Genomic DNA, 18,900 nt, shown 5'->3' on the forward strand with positions numbered 1-18,900 from the left:
TAGATTAAACGGAAAGAATAGCTTCGTGTTATTTTACTACGGACTCTTGAATAGATCGATCAGAAAGGATAACTTTGAGGTGGTTTCGTACCCTACCATAATCTCTTTGTTTGTTCTCCGCTATTAGTGACTTTAAGTGACTCTTTGTTGCATGTTGAGGGATAGTTATGTGATCCAATTATGTTATTTTTCTTGAGAGGACTTGCGCTAGTGAAAGTATGAACCCTAGGCCTTGTTTCAACACATTGCAATACCGTTTACGCTCACTTTTATCATTGTTACCTTGCTATTTTTATATTTTCAGATTACAAAAACCTTTATCTACCATCCATATTGCACTTGTATCACCATCTCTTCGCCGAACTAGTGCACCTATACAATTTACCATTGTATTGGGTGTGTTGGGGACACAAGAGACTCTTTGTTATTTGGTTGCAGGGTTGCTTGAGAGAGACCATCTTCATCCTACGCCTCCCACGGATTGATAAACCTTAGGTCATCCACTTGAGGGAAATTTGCTACTGTCCAACAAACCTCTGCACTTGGAGGCCCAACAACGTCTACAAGAAGAAGGTTGTGTAGTAGACATCAGCGTGCAGTGGGCTGCGCCCTCGGCCAGCGCGCGGCTTCAATGGCGGATGCAGTAAGAGGTCATGACCGCCCTGGGCCGCTTTCAATGCTGAGCGGCGTGCTCTGCGGCGGCATGGATGTGGGTAGCTGGCGCCGGGTGGGATGCGCGCGCGGGAGGGGGAGGGTTTTTTGATGGGCCAGGGCGGTCAGAAGCGCGCTTGGGATCGATCCGGACTCCCGCAAACCTCCACCACTTTTGTCTTTGGTTTGCTGGAGAAATCGCGTCTGGACCGCCCCGCGGGCCGATATAGGTCGGCACTGGATTGCTTCCGCGGTCCGGAGAGCACGGTCTAGAGAGCGCAGTCCAGAGAGCGAGGTCGGATGGTTGCGGGAGGTTTGAGGGTTGACGTAGGGCATCTCTGATGACCCACAAGTATAGGGGTTCAATCATAGTCCTTTCGATAAGTAAGAGTGTCGAACCCAATGAGGAGCATAAGGAAATGACAAGTGGTTTCAGCAAGGTATTCTCTTCAACCACTGAAATTATAAGTAACGAGTAGTTTGATAACAAGATAATTTGTAACGAGCAATTAATGATAATGGTAAATAATACACAGCAAGGTAGCCCATCCTCTGTGGCAAAGGACAGGCCAAAATGGTCTCTTATAATAAGCAAAGCGTTCTTGAGGGTACACAGGAATTTCATCTAGTCACTTTCATCATGTTGGTATGATTTATGTTCAATACTTTGATAATTTGATATGTGGGTGGATGCTACCTCTTGAGCACTTGCGTTGGTTTTCCCTTGAAGAGGAAAGGGTGGTGCAGCAAAGTAGCGTAAGTATTTCCCTCAGTTTTTGAGAACCAAGATATCAATCCAGTAGGAGGCTACGCGCGAGTCCCTCGCACCTACACAAAACAAATAAATCCTCGCAACCAACGCGATAAGGGGTTGTCAATCCCTACACGGTCGCTTACGAGAGTGAGATCTGATAGATATGATAAGATAATATTTTTAGTATTTTTGTGATGAAGATGCAAAGTAAAATAAAAGGTAATGAAAATAACTAAGTATTGGAAGATGAATATGATGAAGATAGACCCGGGGGCCATAGGTTTCACTAGTGGCTTCTCTCAACAGCATAGGTATTTCACGGTGGGTGAAAAAATTACTGTTGAGCAATTGACAGAATTGAGCATAGTTATGAGAATGTCTAGGTATGATCATGTATATAGGCATCACGTCCAAGACAAGTAGACCGACTCCTGCCTGCATCTACTACTGTTACTCCACACATCGACCGCTATCCAGCATGCATCTAGAGTATTAAGTTCATAAGAACAGAGTAACGCCTTAAGCAAGATGACATGATGTAGAGGGATAAATTCATGCAATATGATAAAAACCCCATCTTGTTATCCTCGATGGCAACAATACAATACGTGCCTTGCTGCCCCTACTGTCACTAGGAAAGGACACCTCAAGATTGAACCCAAAGCTAAGCACTTCTCCCATTGCAAGAAAGATCAATCTAGTAGGCCAAACCAAACTGATAATCCGAAGAGACTTGGAAAGATAACCAATCATACATAAAAGAATTCAGAGAAGATTCAAATATTGTTCATAGATAAACTTGATCATAAACCCACAATTCATCGATCTCAACAAACACACCGCAAAAGAAGATTACGTCGAATAGATCTCCACAAGAGAGGGGGAGAACTTTGTATTGAGATCCAAAAATAGAGAAGAAACCATCTAGCTAATAACTATGGACCCGTAGGTGTGAGGTAAACTACTCACACTTCATCGGAGAGGCTATGGTGTTGATGTAGAAGCCCTCCATGATCGATGCCCCCTTCGGCGGAGCTCCGGAACAGGCCCCAAGATGGGATCTCGTGGATACAGAAAGTTACGGCGATGGAATTAGGGTTTTGGCTCTGTATCTGATCATTTGGGGGTACGTAGGTATATATAGGAGGAAGAAGTACGTCGGTGGAGCAACAGGGGGCCCACAAGGGTGGAGGGCGCGCCTGGGGGGTAGGCACGCCCCCCTACCACGTGGCCTCCCTGTTGGTTGCTTGACGTAGGGTCCAAGTCTCCTGGATCAGGTTCGGTGAGAAAATCACGTTCCCGAAGGTTTCATTCCGTTTGGACTCCATTTGATATTCTTTTCTTGCGAAGCCCTAAAATAGGCAAAAAAAACAGCAATTCTGGGCTGGGCCTCCGGTTAATAGGCTAGTCCCAAAAATAATATAAAAGTGCATAATAAAGCCCAATAATGTTTAAAACAGTAGATAATATAGCATGGGGCAATAAAAAATTATAGATACATTGGAGACGTATCAAGCATCCCCAAGCTTAATTCCTGCTCGTCCTCGAGTAGGTAAATGATAAAAAACAGAATTTTGGATGTGGAATGCTACTTGGCATAATTTCAATGTAATTTTCTTAATTGTGGTATGAATATTCAGATCCAAAAGATTCAAGATAAAAGTTTAATATTGACATAGAAATAATAATACTTCAAGCATACTAACTAAGCAATTATGTCTTCTCGAAATAACATAGCCAAAGAAAGTTATCCCTACAAAATCATATAGTCTGGCTATGCTCCATCTTCACCACACAAAGTATTCAAATCATGCACAACCCTGATGATAAGCCAAGCAATTGTTTCATACTTTTAGTGTTCTCAAACTTTTTCAATCTTCACGCAATACATGAGCGTGAGCCATGGACATAGCACTATAGGTGGAATAGAATGGTGGTTGTGGAGGAGACAAAAAAGGAGAAGATGGTCTCACATCAACTAGGCGTATCAATGGGCTATGGAGATGCCCATCAATAGATATCAATGTGAGTGAGTAGGGATTGCCATGCAACGGATGCACTAGAGCTATAAATATATGAAAACCCAACAAAAACAACTAAGTGGGTGTGCATCCAACTTGCTTGCTCACGAAGACCTAGGGCATTTTGAGGAAGCCCATCGTTGGAATATACAAGCCAAGTTCTATAATGAAAAATTCCCATTATTATATGAAAGTGATAACATAGGAGACTCTCTATCATGAAGATCATGGTGCTACTTTGAAGCACAAGTGTGAAAAAAAGGATAGCAGTATTGCCCCTTTTTATTTATTCTCTTTTTTTGGGGCCTTTGCTTTTTTTTATTTGGCCTTTCTCTTCTTTTCTTTTTTTTCTTTTGGGACAATACTCTATGAATGATGACCATCACACTTCTATTTATTTACAACTCGATGCTAGAACAAAGTATGACTCTATATGTATGCCTCCTGCGGTGTACCGGGATAGCAATGATGCATGAGTGACTATATGAAAGAATTATGAACGGTGGCTTTGCCACAACTGAAATGTCAACTACATGATCATGCAAAGCAATATGACAATGATGGAGCGTGTCATAGTAAATGGAACGGTGGAAAGTTGCATGGCAATATATCTCGGAATGGCTATGGAAATGCCATAATAGGTAGGTATGGTGGCCGTTTTGAGGAAGGTATAAGGTGTATGATACCGGCGAAAGGTGCGCGGTATTAGAGAGGCTAGCAATGATGGAAGGGTGAGAGTGCGTATAATCCATGGACTCAACATAGTCATAAAGAACTCACATACTTATTGCAAAAATCTATTAGTTATCAAAGAAAAGTACTATGTGCATGCTCCTAGGGGGATAGATTGGTAGGAAAATACCATCGCTCGTCCCCGACCGCCACTCATAAGGAGGACAATCAATAAATACCTCATGCTCCGACTTCTTAACATAACGGTTCACCATACGTGCATGCTACGGGAATCACAAACTTCAACACAAGCATTTCCCAAATTCGCAACTACTCAATTAGCTCAACTCTAATATCACCATCTCCATATCTCAAAACAATTATCAAGTTTCAAACTTCTCATAGTATTCAACACACTCATAAGAAAATTTTATTATTAATCTTGTATACCTAGCATATTAAGATTATTTAAGAAAATTACCATGCTATTTAAGACACTCAAAATAATCTAAGTGAAGCATGAGAGATCAATAGTTTCTATTAAACAAATCCACCACCGTGCCCTAAAAGATACAAGTAAAGCACTAGAGCAAAAACTATCTAACTCAAAAGATATAAGTGAAGCACATAGAGTATTCTAACAATTTCCGAATCATGTGTGTCTCTCTCAAAAGGTGTGTGCAGAAAGGATGATTGTGGAAACTAACAAATAAAGACTCAAATAATACAAGACGCTCCAAGCAAAACACATATCATGTGGTGAATAAAAATATAGCTCCAAGTAAAGTTACCGATAGAAGTAGATGAAAGAGAGGGTGCCTTCCGGGGCATCCCCAAGCTTTGGCTTTTAGGTGTCCTTAGATTATCTTGGGGGTGCCATGGGCATCCCCAGGCCTAGTCTCTTGCCACTCCTTGTTCCATAATCCATCAAATCTTTACCCAAAACTTGAAAACTTCACAACACAAAACTTAAAGTAGAAAATATCGTGAGCTCCTTTAGCGAAAGAAAATAAAAGACCACTTCAAGGTACTGTAATGAACTCATTATTTATTTATATTAGTGTTAAACCTACTGTATTCCAACTTCTCTATGGTTTATAAACTATTTTACTAGCCATAGATTCATCAAAATAAGCAAACAACACACGAAAAATAGAATCTGTCAAAAACAGAGCAGTCTGTAGTAATCTGTAGCTAGCGCAAGATCTGGAACCCCAAAAATTCTAAAATAAATTGCTGGACGTGAGGAATTTATCTATTAATCATCTGAAAAAAGAATTAACTAAATATCACTTTTCCAAATAAAAATGGCAGCAGTTCTCGTGAGCGCTAAAGTTTCTGTTTTTTACAGCAAGATTAACAAGACTTTCCCCAAGTCTTCTACTTGGCACAAACACTAATTAAACACAAAAAAACAGAACCAAAACAGAGGCTAGATAAATTATTTATTACTAAACAGTAGCAAAAATCAAGGAATAAAAATAAAATTGGGTTGCCTCCCAACAAGTGTTGTCGTTTAACGCCCCTAGCTAGGCATAAAAAGCAAGGATAGATCTAGGTATTGCCATCTTTGGTAGGCAACCCATAAGTGGCTCTCATAATAGATTCATAAGGTAACTTAATTTTTTTTCTAGTAAAGTTTTCCATACCTTTCCTTAACTAAAATTGTAATCTAATATTTCCTTCCTTCATATCAATAATTGCACCAATCGTTCTAAGGAAAGGTCTACCAAGAACAATAGGACATGAAGGATTGCAATCTATATCAAGAACGATAAAATCTACAGGAACATAATTCCTATTTGCAACAATAAGAACATCATTAATTCTTCCCATAGGTTTCTTAATAGTGGAATCCGCAAGGTGCAAGTTTAGAGAGCAATCATCAAAATCACGGAAACCTAACAAATCACACAAAATCTTTGGAATCGTGAAAACACTAGCACCCAAATCACACAAAGCACAGCATTCTTGATCTTTAATTTTAATTTTAATAGTTGGTTCCCACTCATCATAAAGTTTTATAGGGATAGAAACTTCCAACTCAAGTTTTTCTTCATAAGATTGCATCAAAGCATCAACGATATGTTTGGTAAAAGCTTTATTTTGGCTATAAGCATGAGGAGAATTTAGCACGGATTGAAACAAGGAAATACAATCTATCAAAGAGCAATTATCATAATTAAATCCCTTGAAATCCAAAATAGTAGGTTCATTAACATCTAGAGTCTTGATCTCTTCAATCCCACTTTTATCAATTTAGCATCAAGATCTAAAAACTCCGAATATTTTTGGAACGCCTTCTAGGTAAAGGTGGATCATATTCAGTCCCATCATTATCAAGATTAATATTGCATAACAAAGATTTAATAGGGGACACATTCATAACTTTTAGATCTTCATCTTTATTATCATGGAAACTAGAAGAACACACTCTTATAAAGGAATCTTTCTTATCACGCATCCTAGCGGTTCTTTCTTTGCACTCATCAATGGAAATTCTCATGGCTTTGAGAGACTCATTGATGTAATGCTTAGGTGGAATAGATATAAGTTTCAAAAAATCAACATCAAGATAAATTCTATCAACGTTCTTAGCCAACTCATCAATCTTAAGCAATTTTTCTTCAATCAAAGCATTGAAATTCTTTTGCGAAGTAATAAATTCTTTAATATTAGATTCAAAATCAGAGGGCATCTTATTATAATTTCCATAAGAATTGTTGTAGGAATTACCATAATTATTAGACGGATTGCTAGGATAAGGCCTAGGATTAAAGTTTCCTCTATACGCGTTGTTACCAAAATTGTTCCTGCCAACAAAATTCACATCCATAGATTCATTATTATTCTCAATCAAAGTAGACAAAGGCATATCATTAGGATGAGAAGAAACATTTTTATTAGCAAATAATTTCATAAGTTCATCCATCTTTCCACTCAAAATATTAATTTCTTCTATTGCATGCACTTTCTTATTAGTAGATCTTTCAGTGTGCCATTGAGAATAATTAACCATAATATTATCTAGGAGTTTAGTAGCTTCTCCTAAAGTGATTTTCATAAAAGTGCCTCCCGCGGCCGAATCTAAAAGATTTCTAGAAGCAAAATTCAATCCGGCATAAAAAATTTGTATAATCATCCACAAATTCAAACCATGAGTAGGGCAATTACGTATCATTAATTTCATCCTCTCCCAAGCTTGTGCAAAATGTTCATGATCAAGTTGCTTAAAATTCATAATATCGTTTCTAAGAGAGATAATCTTAGCGGGAGGAAAACACTTACAGATAAAAGCATCTTTGCACTTATTCCAAGAATCAATACTATTTTTAGGCAAAGACGAAAACCAAGCTTTAGCACGATCTCTAAGCGAAAAAGGAAATAGCTTCAATTTAACAATATCATTATCCACATCTTTCTTCTTTTGCATATCACACAAATCAACGAAGCTATTTAGATAGGTAGCGGCATCTTCACTAGGAAGGCTGGAAAACGGATTTTTCATGACAAGATTCAGCAAGGCAGCATTAATTTCACAAGATTCAGCATCGGTAAGAGGAGTAATCGGAGTGCTAATAAAATCATTGTTGTTGGTATTGGTAAAGTCACACAATTTAGTGTTATCTTGAGCCATCGTGAAAAGCAAGCAATCCAACACACAAGCAAACAAGAAACGGGCAAAAAGAGGCAAACAGGAAAGAGAGGGAGGATAGAGAGAGAGGGCGAATAAAACGGCAAGGGTGAAGTGGGGGAGAGGAAAACGAGAGGCAAATAGCAAATAATGTAATGCCGGAGATAAGGGTTTGTGATGGGTACTTGGTATGTTGACTTTTGCATAGACCTCCCTAGCAACGGCACGAGAAATCCTTCTTGCTACCTCTTGAGCACTTGCGTTGGTTTTCCCTTGAAGAAGAAAGGGTGGTGCAACAAAGTAGCATAAGTATTTCCCTCAGTTTTTGAGAACCAAGGTATCAATCCAGTAGGAGGCTACGCGCGAGTCCCTCGCACCTACACAAAACAAATAAATCCTCGCAACCAACGCGATAAGGGGTTGTCAATCCCTACACGGTCACTTACGAGAGTGAGATCTGATAGATATGATAAGGTAATATTCTTGGTATTTTTATGATAAATATGCAAAGTAAATAAAAGTTAATGAAAATAACTAAGTATTGGAAGATTAATATGATGAAGATAGACCCGGGGGCCATAGGTTTCACTAGTGGCTTCTCGCAACAGCATAGGTATTTCACGGTGGGTGAACAAATTACTGTTGAGCAATTGACAGAATTGAGCATAGTTATGAGAATATCTAGGTATGATCATGTATATAGGCATCACATCCAAGACAAGTAGACCGACTCCTGCCTGCATCTACTACTATTACTCTACACATCAACCGCTATCCAGCATGCATCTGGAGTATTAAGTTCATAAGAACAGAGTAACGCCTTAAGCAAGATGACATGATGTAGAGGGATAAATTCAAGCAATATGATAAAAACCCCATCTTGTTATCCTCGATGGCAATAATACAATATGTGCCTTGCTGCCCCTACTGTCACTGGGAAAGGACACCGCAAGATTGAACCCAAAGCTAAGCACTTCTCTCATTGCAAGAAAGATCAATCTAGTAGGCCAAACCAAACTGATAATTCGAAGAGACTTGCAAAGATAACCAATCATACATAAAAGAATTCAGAGAAGATTCAAATATTGTTCATAGATAAACTTGATCATAAACCCACAATTCATCGATCTCAACAAACACACCGCAAAAGAAGATTACATCGAATAGATCTCCACAAGAGAGGGGGAGAACTTTGTATTGAGATCCAAAAATAGAGAAGAAGCCATCTAGCTAATAACTATGGACCCGTAGGTGTGAGGTAAACTACTCACACTTCATCGGAGAGGCTATGGTGTTGATGTAGAAGCCCTCCGTGATTGCTGCGCCCTCTGGCGGAGCTCCCAAACAAGCCCCAAGATGGGATCTCGTGGATACAGAAAGTTACGGCGGTGGAATTAGGGTTTGGCTCCGTATCTGATCGTTTGGGGGTACGTATGTATATATAGGAGGAAGAAGTATGTCGGTGGAGCAACAGGGGGGCCACGAGGGTGGAGGGCGCGCCTGGGGGGGTAGGCGCGCCCCCCTACCTCGTGGCCTCCCTGTTGGTTGCTTGACGTAGGGTCCAAGTCTCCTGGACCATGTTCGGTGAGAAAATCACGTTCCTGAAGGTTTCATTCCGTTTGGACTCTGTTTGATATTCTTTTCTTGCGAAACCCTAAAACAGTCAAAAAACAGCAATTCTAGGCTGGGCCTCCGGTTAATAGGTTAGTCCCAAAAATAATATAAAAGTGCATAATAAAGCCTAATAATGTTTAAAACAATAGATAATATAGCATGGAGCAATCAAAAATTATAGATACGTTGGAGACTTATCAGTGGACCGGTGCTTAGGTGTTGTTCTTACTTGAACAAACCTCCTACTTATGATTAACCCCCTCGCAAACATCTGCAACTACGAGAAAAGTATTAAGATAAAATCTAACCATCGCATTAAATTTTTGAATCCAAATCGGTCCCTAATACGTCTCCAACGTATCTATAATTTTTTATTGTTTCATGCTATTATATTATCTGTTTTGGATGTTTTATATGCATTAATATGCTATTTTATATTATTTTTGGGACTAACCTATTAACCTAGAGCCCAGTGCCAGTTTTTTGTTTTTCCTTGTTTTTAGCTTCGTGGAAAAGGAATACCAAATTGAATAAAACCCTCGCGATGATTCTTCTTGGACCACAAGACACCCGGAAGACTTGGAGATCAAGTCAGAAGAGCCACGAGGCGGCCACAAGGGTGGAGGGCACCTCTAGGGGGTAGGGTGTGCCCCCTACATTGTGGTCCCCTCGGGACTCCCCTGACCTAGCTCTGCCTCCTATATATTCACATATATTCCCAAACCACCAGAAGCATCCACGAAAACACTTTTCCACCGCCGCAACCTTCTGTTCACGTGAGATCCCATCTTGGGGACTTTTCCGGCACCCTAGCGGAGGGAGATACGATAACGGAGGGCATCTACATCAACTCTATTACCCTTCCGATGAAGCGTGAGTAGTTTACCTCGAACCTACGGGTTCATAGCTAGTAGCTAGATGGCTTCTTCTCTCTCTCTCTCTCTCTTTGATTCTCAATACCATGTTCTCCTCGGTGTTATGGGAGATCTATCTGATGTAATCTTCTTTTGCGGTGTGTTTGTCGAGATTCAATGAATTGTGGATTTATGATCAAATTATCTATGAATATTATTTGAATCTTCTCTGAATTCTTATATGCATGATTTGGTATCTTTGTAATTCTCTTCAAACTATCAGTTTAGTTTGGCCAACTAGATTGGTTTTTCTTGCAATGGGATAAGTGCTTAGCTTTGGGTTCAATCTTGCGGTGTCCTCACCCAGTGACAAAGTAAGGGTAGAGAGGCACGTATTGTATTGTTGCCATCGAGGATAAATAGATGGGGTTTACATCATATTGCTTGAGTTCATTCCTCTACATCATGTTATCTTACTTAATGCGTTACTCTGTTCTTCATGAACTTAATACTCTAGATGCAGGCAGGAGTCGGTCAATGTGTGGACTAATAGTAGTAGATGCAGGCAGGAGTCGGTCTACTTAATACGGACGTGATGCCTATATTACATAATCATTGCCTTGGATATCGTCATAACTTTGCGCTTTTCTATCAATTGCTCGACAGTAATTTCTTCACCCACCGTATTATTTGCCTTCAAGAGAGAAGCCTCGGGTGAAACGTATGGCCCACGGGTCTATTTTCCATCATATTAATTTCTGATCTTCTATTTTTCATCATATTAGTTTCTGATCTACTATTTTGCAATATTTACTTTCAGATCTATACAACAAAAATCAAAACATATTTTATCTTTTGTTTAGTTTTATTTATCTATCTCTATCGGATCTCACATTTGCAAGTGACCGTGAAGGGATTGACAACCCCTTTATCGCGTTGGGTGCAAGTGTTTGATTGTTTGTGCAGGTATTAGGTGATTTGTGCGTTCTTCTCCTACTGGATTGATACCTTGGTTCTCAAACTAAGGGAAATACTTATCTCTACTTTGCTGCATCACCCTTTCCTCTTCAAGGAAAAAACCAACGCAAGCTCAAGAAGTAGCGGGAAGAATTTCTGTCGCCGCTGCGGGGGAGATCTACGCCAAGTCAAGCCCACCAAGTACCCATCATAAACTCTCATCTCTCGCATTACACTACTCGCCATTTGCCTCTTATTTTTCTCTCCCCCACTTCTAAAACGATTTTTCAAAAGACTTGCCCTTTTCTTCGCCCTTCTTCCGTTCGTCTTTTTGCTTTCTTTTCATTCGCTCGTTCGCTAGATTGGTTTGTTGCCACCATGTCTGAAGCTAGGGAGATTATTGTTGGAAAGGATAGCAGTAATGATGAGGGAAACCTAGATAATTTTGCTAATTTTGATCCTCATGAAGAATCTACTATCACTACTACAGGATGCTGCTAATGCGACACTATGATCAGAGACCCTTCGACGTAATTGTGTGCGATGCAATAATCGCAAACGGTGGTGTAAAAAACCTGTCAAAAAAGGTGAAAAATGTTTGTGATGACGGATGCATCAAACATGGTTCAGATTTTGGTTGCGTGTGCGATGCAGGGCTGACGATTCAGTTCAATGAACTGTTTGCGATGAGGAAGAAGAACGCAAACGGGCAGCCAGATGAAGGCGTGTGCGATATACGGCATACAGTTCACTCGGATTAACTATTTGTGATGAGGCGGAACAACCAAAACGAGCAGCTACATAAAGGTGTGTGTAATTGATGGCATACGCTTCAGAAGGATTAACTGTTTCCGCGGTGTGCCTCCGGCGCTGCCAAAGTATTTTAAGTGCGTAATTATGTACGTGCGGTACATATGTCGCAACCTTATGGGGCGATCGGCGGAGGCTAAACTGCTATTCAGGCTCGGGATCCCTCGAGCTGCCGCATTGTAATGCGGATCGGACTCTCTTAGCAGTGCCCTGGGTCTTGATGACCGATGAGCTGTTCAGCTTGACGAGGCCGCCTTGTACCTCGGCTGCTTGGGCCGCGGTGTGCTCCTCTGTACGGAGGGAGCGCTCCATATTTTCATTTACTGTGATGATGCTACGTGGTCCGGGCATTTTGAGCTTCAAATAAGCATAGTGTGGAACTGCATTGAGTTCGCACAAGCAGTGCGTGATAACCACTGCAAAAAGGGACGATGTCAAAGATCAAGTCCTCACTTTGGAAGTTGTCTGGAGAGCCGAATACTACTTCTAGTGTTACGGAACCCGTGCAACGGGCCTCCACGTCGGGTATGACTCCTTTAAAGGTAGTGTTACTGGGATTGATTCTTGATTGGTCAATACCCATCTTACAGACAATATCTTGATAGATCAAGTTGAGGCTGTTGCTGCCGTCCATAAGGACTCTAGTGAAATGGTATCCGTCGATGATAGGATCGAGCACCAGGGCCGCTGAACCTCCGTGAGGGGTACTGGTTGGGTTGTCCCGGTGATCGAAGGTGATCGGACAAGCCGACCACGAGTTGAATTTCGAGGCGACAGGCTCTACGGCGTAGACTTCCCTTATTGCGCGCTTGCGCTCCCTCTTGGGGATGTGGGTGACATATATCATGTTCACAGTTTTCACCTCAAGGGGAAACTTCTTTCGTCCCCCAGTGTTCGGAGGGCAAGGCTCATCATCGTCCTCACTTTGACGTCCCTTCCCCTTATGTTTGGTGTTTAATTTACCGGCATGTTTAAAAACCCAGCAATTTCTGTTGGTGTGGTTGGCAGGCCCGTTAGGGGCGCCATGGATATGGCAAGGCCTATCCAATATTTTATCTAAATTAGATGGACCGTCTCTATTTCCCTTCAATGGCTTCTTCCGCTGACCGGGTTTAGAGGCACTGAATCCGGCATTTACTGACGTATCCTTTGTTTCTTCGTTGTTGTTCCGACACTTGTTTTTGTTGCGTCGTGGCCTTCCATTGCCATCCCTGGCATCGGAGGTGCCGGGGTCGCTGGTACTGTTGCTTCTATGAGCTAACCAGCTATCTTCTCCCGCACATAAGCGGGTCATAAGTGCGGTAAGAGCTGCCATAGTCTTCGGCTTTGCCGGACCGAGGTGCCGGGCAAGCCATTCGTCGCGGACGTTGTGTTTAAATGCCGCTAAGGCTTCGACATTCAGATAGTCAACGATTTGGTTCTTTTTAATTAAGATCTGAGTCCAAAGTTTGCGGGCTGACTCACAGCGTTGCTGGACTATGTGATTTAGGTCATCAACGTCCGGTGGCCGGACATAAGTGCCCTGAAAGTTGTCCTGAAAAGCGTCCTCTAAACCCTCCCAGCTGCCAATGGAGTTCTCTGGGAGACCATTCAACCAGTTCCATGCTAGTACTTTTAGCTTTAGATGGAGGTATTTAATGGCGTGGAGATCATCTCCACGAACCATGTGAATGTGGAGAAGGAAATCTTAAATCCATACAACAAGATCTGCCATTCCGTCGTATGGCTCGATGTTTACGGGTTTAAACCCTTCTAAAAACCGGTGCTACATTACCTCGTCAGTAAAGCACATGGGGTGCGCGGCACCTCTGTACCGGGAACATCGCGACGAAGTTTGGATGACATCTGAGTCCGGGGCTGACACCGGACTTGGTTATGTTTGTCGTGCCAGGCTTGATAGTCGTTATCTCGTGCTGGAGCACGTCCTCTTGATCCATAGATTGATCTTATCTAGCCGGATCTATTAGTCAGGTCCTGACATAGGTCGTACATGTAGCACGGAGCCGTTGTCTCCTTGCCTCTATGGCAAGGGAGCGCGGGCTGGTATTTGGCATGATCGACCACTTTGTCCCATCCATGTGGTGGTCGGTCTGGTTGATCGGCATGATTGTATTTTGACGGTATGGGCTCAAAGGCCTCCTCGTCGAATTGTGGCAGTAGCTTGCACTTGGGATAACTTTTAGTTTGGCGCTCAAGGTCGTATCCTTCTTCGGTGGCTAGGACCTTGGTCCATGTGTCATTGAGCGTATCATGTTCTGCTTGTAACTGTTGTTGTTTCTTTTTCATGCTCCGTGCAGTAGCGATGAGCCGTCAGTTTAAGTGTTCTTATTCAAGGGATTCCTCTGGGACGATGAAATTTTCGTTACCGAGGCTAACATCCTCTTCGGAGACAGGTAAGTAGTTACTATCTTCTGAATCCCCGTGATCGGTGAGCTCGTCGATGTTGACCTAACCCTCTTCTCTCTCATCCTGCTCGAACGCAGGCTCATGAAGCAAATATGCCCTAGAGGCAATAATAAAGTTGTTATTTATATTTCCTTATATCATGATAAATGTTTATTATTCATGCTAGGATTGTATTAACCGGAAACTTGGTACATGTGTGAATACATAGACAAACAGAGTGTCCCTAATATGCCTCTACTTGACTAGCTCGTTAATCAAAGATGGTTAAGTTTCCTAGCCATAGACATGTGTTGTCATTTGATGAATGGGATCACATCATTAGAGAATGATGTGATGGACAAGACCCATCCGTTAGCTTAGCACTATGATCGTTTAGTTTATTTCCATTGCTTTCTTCATGACTTATACATGTTCCTGTGACTATGAAATTATGCAACTCCCGAATATCAGAGGAACACTTAGTGTGTTATCAAACATCACAACGTAACTGGGTGATTATAAAGATGCTCTACAGGTGTCTCCGATGGTGTTTGTTGAGTTGGCATATATCGAGATTAGGATTTGTCACTCCGATTGTCAGAGAGGTATCTCTGGGCCCTCTCGGTAATGCACATCACTATAAGCCTTGCAAGCAATGTGACTAATGAGTTAGTTGCGGGATGATGCATTACCGAACAAGTAAAGAGACTTTCCGGTAACGAGATTGAACTAGGTATGATGATACCGACGATCAAATCTCGGGCAAGTAACATACCGATGACAAAGGGAACAACGTATATTGTTGTGCGGTTTCACCGATAAAGATCTTCTTAGAATATGTAGGAGCCAATATGAGCATCTAGGTTCTGCTATTGGTTATTGACCGGAGATGTGTCTCGGTCATGTCTACATAGTTCTCGAACCCGTAGGGTCCGCACGCTTAATGTTCGATGACGATTTGTATTATGAGTTATGTTATTTGATGACCGAAGTTTGTTTGGAGTCCCGGATAAGATCACGGACATGATGAGGAGTCCCGAAATGGTCGAGACATAAAGATTGATATATTGGAAGGTTGTATTCGGACATCGGAAAGGTTCTGAGTGGTTCGGGTATTTTTCGTAGTACCGGAGAGTTACGGGAATTCGCCGGGGGAAGTCTTGGGCCTTCATGGGCCTTAGTGGAAAGGAGAGAAGGGCCACAAGGGGAGGCCGTGCGCCCCCCCATGGGCTGGTCCAAATTGGACACAGGTGGCTGGCGGGTGTCTATTTCTCCAACATTAGTTGAATCGAATTCAATGAGCAGGGTTCTTTGTGAAGATCAAAAACCAATCACTATACCACATTGTGGTTTTTATGTCGTAGGTAAGAACGGTTCTTGCTAAGCCCGTAGCAGTCACGTAAAACTTGCAACAACAAAGTAGAGGACGTCTAACTTGTTTTTGCAGGGCATGTTGTGATGTGATATGGTCAAGACATGATGAGATATAAATTGTTGTATAAGGTGAGCATGTTTTGTTACAGTTATCGACAACTGACAGGAGCCTTATGGTTGTCTCTTTATTGCATAAGATTCAAGCGCCATATAATTGTTTTACTTTATCGATATGCGATAGCAATAGTTGCAAAAGCAATAGTTGGCGAGACGACCATGTGACGACATGTTGATAAAGATCAAGATGGTGGAGATCATGGTGTCATTGACGGTGTTCTGGACTAGGGGGTACTCACCACATCGTCTCCCGACCAGGTGGATCGGGCTGAGGACCCCCATGGCGGTTCACTCGTGGGCCACTTCTGGCAGCCCATGCCGCATACAAGGAGTATTCCACAAGACTTGGTGATCAAGACAAGGACTCCTCTCCACCAACGTATTTGGCTAGGACTCTTGTTATCCTAGGCCTCTTGTGCATTATATAAGCCAAGGCCAGGCTAGCCGATAGATTATTATGATTATCATAGTCATACAAGCTAGACCTTTAGGGTTTAGCCATTACGATCTCGACATAGATCAACTCTTGTAATACGCATATTCATCAATATCAATCAAGCAGGACGTAGGGTATTACCTCCATAGAGAGGGCCCGAACCTGGGTAAACATCATGCCCCTTGTCTCTTGTTACCATCGACCTTAGACACACAGTTCGAGACCCTCTAACCGAGATCCACCGATTTTGACACCGACATTGGTGCTTTCATTGAGAGTTCCGCTGTGTGATCGGCAAAGAATCAATGGCTCGACTGCAGATCAACTGCGACGTCGGCATCTTCGTCGCCGGCTCGACTGGTCACCTTGGCTTGACCGAGGACTGCGCCCTACCTCCGATCATCATGTTCGGATAAGGGCCTTCATCAACATCAACTCCGATCTCTATCAAGATCATGGAGGAATCATCCATGGAGCTCGGGGGCTCAACATCAAAATTGCTCTCGGGCGACTGTGCTGTTTTTTTGGACAACGAACTTGTATCCGCCGCCACCGCCTCCTCAAGTGTCGTTTTAACGATTGCTTCAGTGGAATTGCGCGGAGTTGAGTCTACAACAACCCCGGAAAATTTTGTCGAATTCCGATGGAGGAATCTCTGGCAATCTACGATATACCGGAGCCCTGTCAAATCTGGATGGAAATCTGGATGAGTTTAGGGCGTGATCAGCAGAGCCCAGCTCGGAGGTCCTTTGGAAGATCCAACCGTTCATCTGCTGCAGAATTTCCATATCTACCACCCCTCAAAATTTTAGCTCGATCCGACCGTTCAAACTCCGAGAACCGTTCGATTAATGCATCACTTTTCAGATCTATTTTCTAAGTGAGAACGAATCCGACCCGAGTTCATCTTTTTTATGAATGGGATTTCGGACATCCTTTTTGAAGGAAGTTTTGTATGTGGTATTGTGTTTTGTTCCCGAACACATTCCGTTAAATTTAAAGTCTTTTCCAATATGATATTCACCATCGCGCCGGTGTCAAACCAGCCCGACAACGTTGCTCTACGGCTGCGGACCTGCGCTAGACACGTCGTCGCTTTGTTGAGACGAGCTCAACTTCTTCGGATCATCATCTCTGCGAGCCGAACAAGAGTTTGGCATCGCGAAGGATAAATCATCACCAACATCGCCGCCCCACGGACTACATGGAGCGGGCACACCGGCATCGCCACACGGTCACTTCATCAAGCCGGCATTGACCATGTCACGAGCTACGACCTGCATAGGCATGGCCGCACTGTTGCTTCTTCAAGCCGATGTCCCTCATGTCGACCTACTTCGACACCTTGGCTGGACCGGGGGCTCCGCTATTTCTTCGTCAACCTACTCCGGAGACTTCGGCGTCACCAGCCGACTGGCTTCGTTACATTAGCTGGACCGGGGGCTTCGCCTCGGCGAGACAATCTTTGCCAGCATCGCCATGCTGTCGCTTCATCACCCATTAGGAAATGGGTGTGGATCGAGTCCCAATTTTGGGAGTAACCTTTCTTCGGACTGCTACAACAAATAAACCAGGTGCTATTATTTCTAGCAATTTTTGTTTGTTTGGGTTTATCTTTTCCAAGGAATTATTACTCTAGTTTGTTCCATCATTTGTACACAGGTCTATCAAATGGTGGCCGCATTAGCGACGATCGCGTGGTGGTTCAGTCAGTTTCCGTACATAGTTCGGCGAACGCCGCATCCGGACTCGGACCGACCTATGAATTCGGCTTTGCCACACATTTACCGCATCATGCCGAAGCCCTTCATAGACATTGACTTCGGCGCTAGGCCACATATCTTTAAATAAATTATTTTTGCGAAATGTAATTACGCAAGGATTTTATATATATTTATATTATTCATTTTGGACCGCACTATTTTATGTGTGTAGGTGATCGACTTCGACTACGTCACGCGGTAACTTCGGCAAGCCAACGTCATCGTCCCAATTGGCATAAATCGGCTCGCATGATCATCTTGTTGGTTGAATTGCCATACCGACATGTTCGGTTGCCTCGGGGACTTCGGCATCATCAAGAGGGTCTTACCTCGTCGGTTGTTTGGCGCACGGGCCATATTTCTTTTATTACTCACTTTGCATGAATTATTAATCATGCAACCTTTTTTAATTATTGTTATCTCCGGCTTGCACTATCTTCTGTGCACAGGTAAATGATCCGGATTGGGCAGCGCTGTCACCTCGGTTGGACCGGGGGTTTCGTCATCACTTCATTAACCCACGCCGAGGACTTCGACGTTACTCTGCTGGCTTGCATTGGCCGAGCCGTGTCACTACCTCAGAGAGTCGAACTCCTTGCTCGGACACCTCGGGCTTGGAGGTTGGGACCTCGGCCATGCCAAGGACTACGAACCTTGTCGGATCTGTCACAGATCAATGGGCGTCTTCGTCCCGCCACAAGCCCGAATCACGTCATCAACACCGAGCACATTAACCAGCTAAGTCGTTTTCATGCTCAAAAACTTTCAGTTTTAAATTTTGTTTGGTTCGACCAAGCATTATACTTTTTGGCAAAAAGTTGTTTGTGACAAAATTCCTTGTCAAAACTTTGTTTGTGA

Source organism: Triticum urartu, chromosome 7A, assembly GCF_056163025.1.
Source record: "Triticum urartu cultivar PI428250 chromosome 7A, HENAU_Tu73, whole genome shotgun sequence".
Classification (NCBI taxonomy): domain Eukaryota; kingdom Viridiplantae; phylum Streptophyta; class Magnoliopsida; order Poales; family Poaceae; genus Triticum; species Triticum urartu.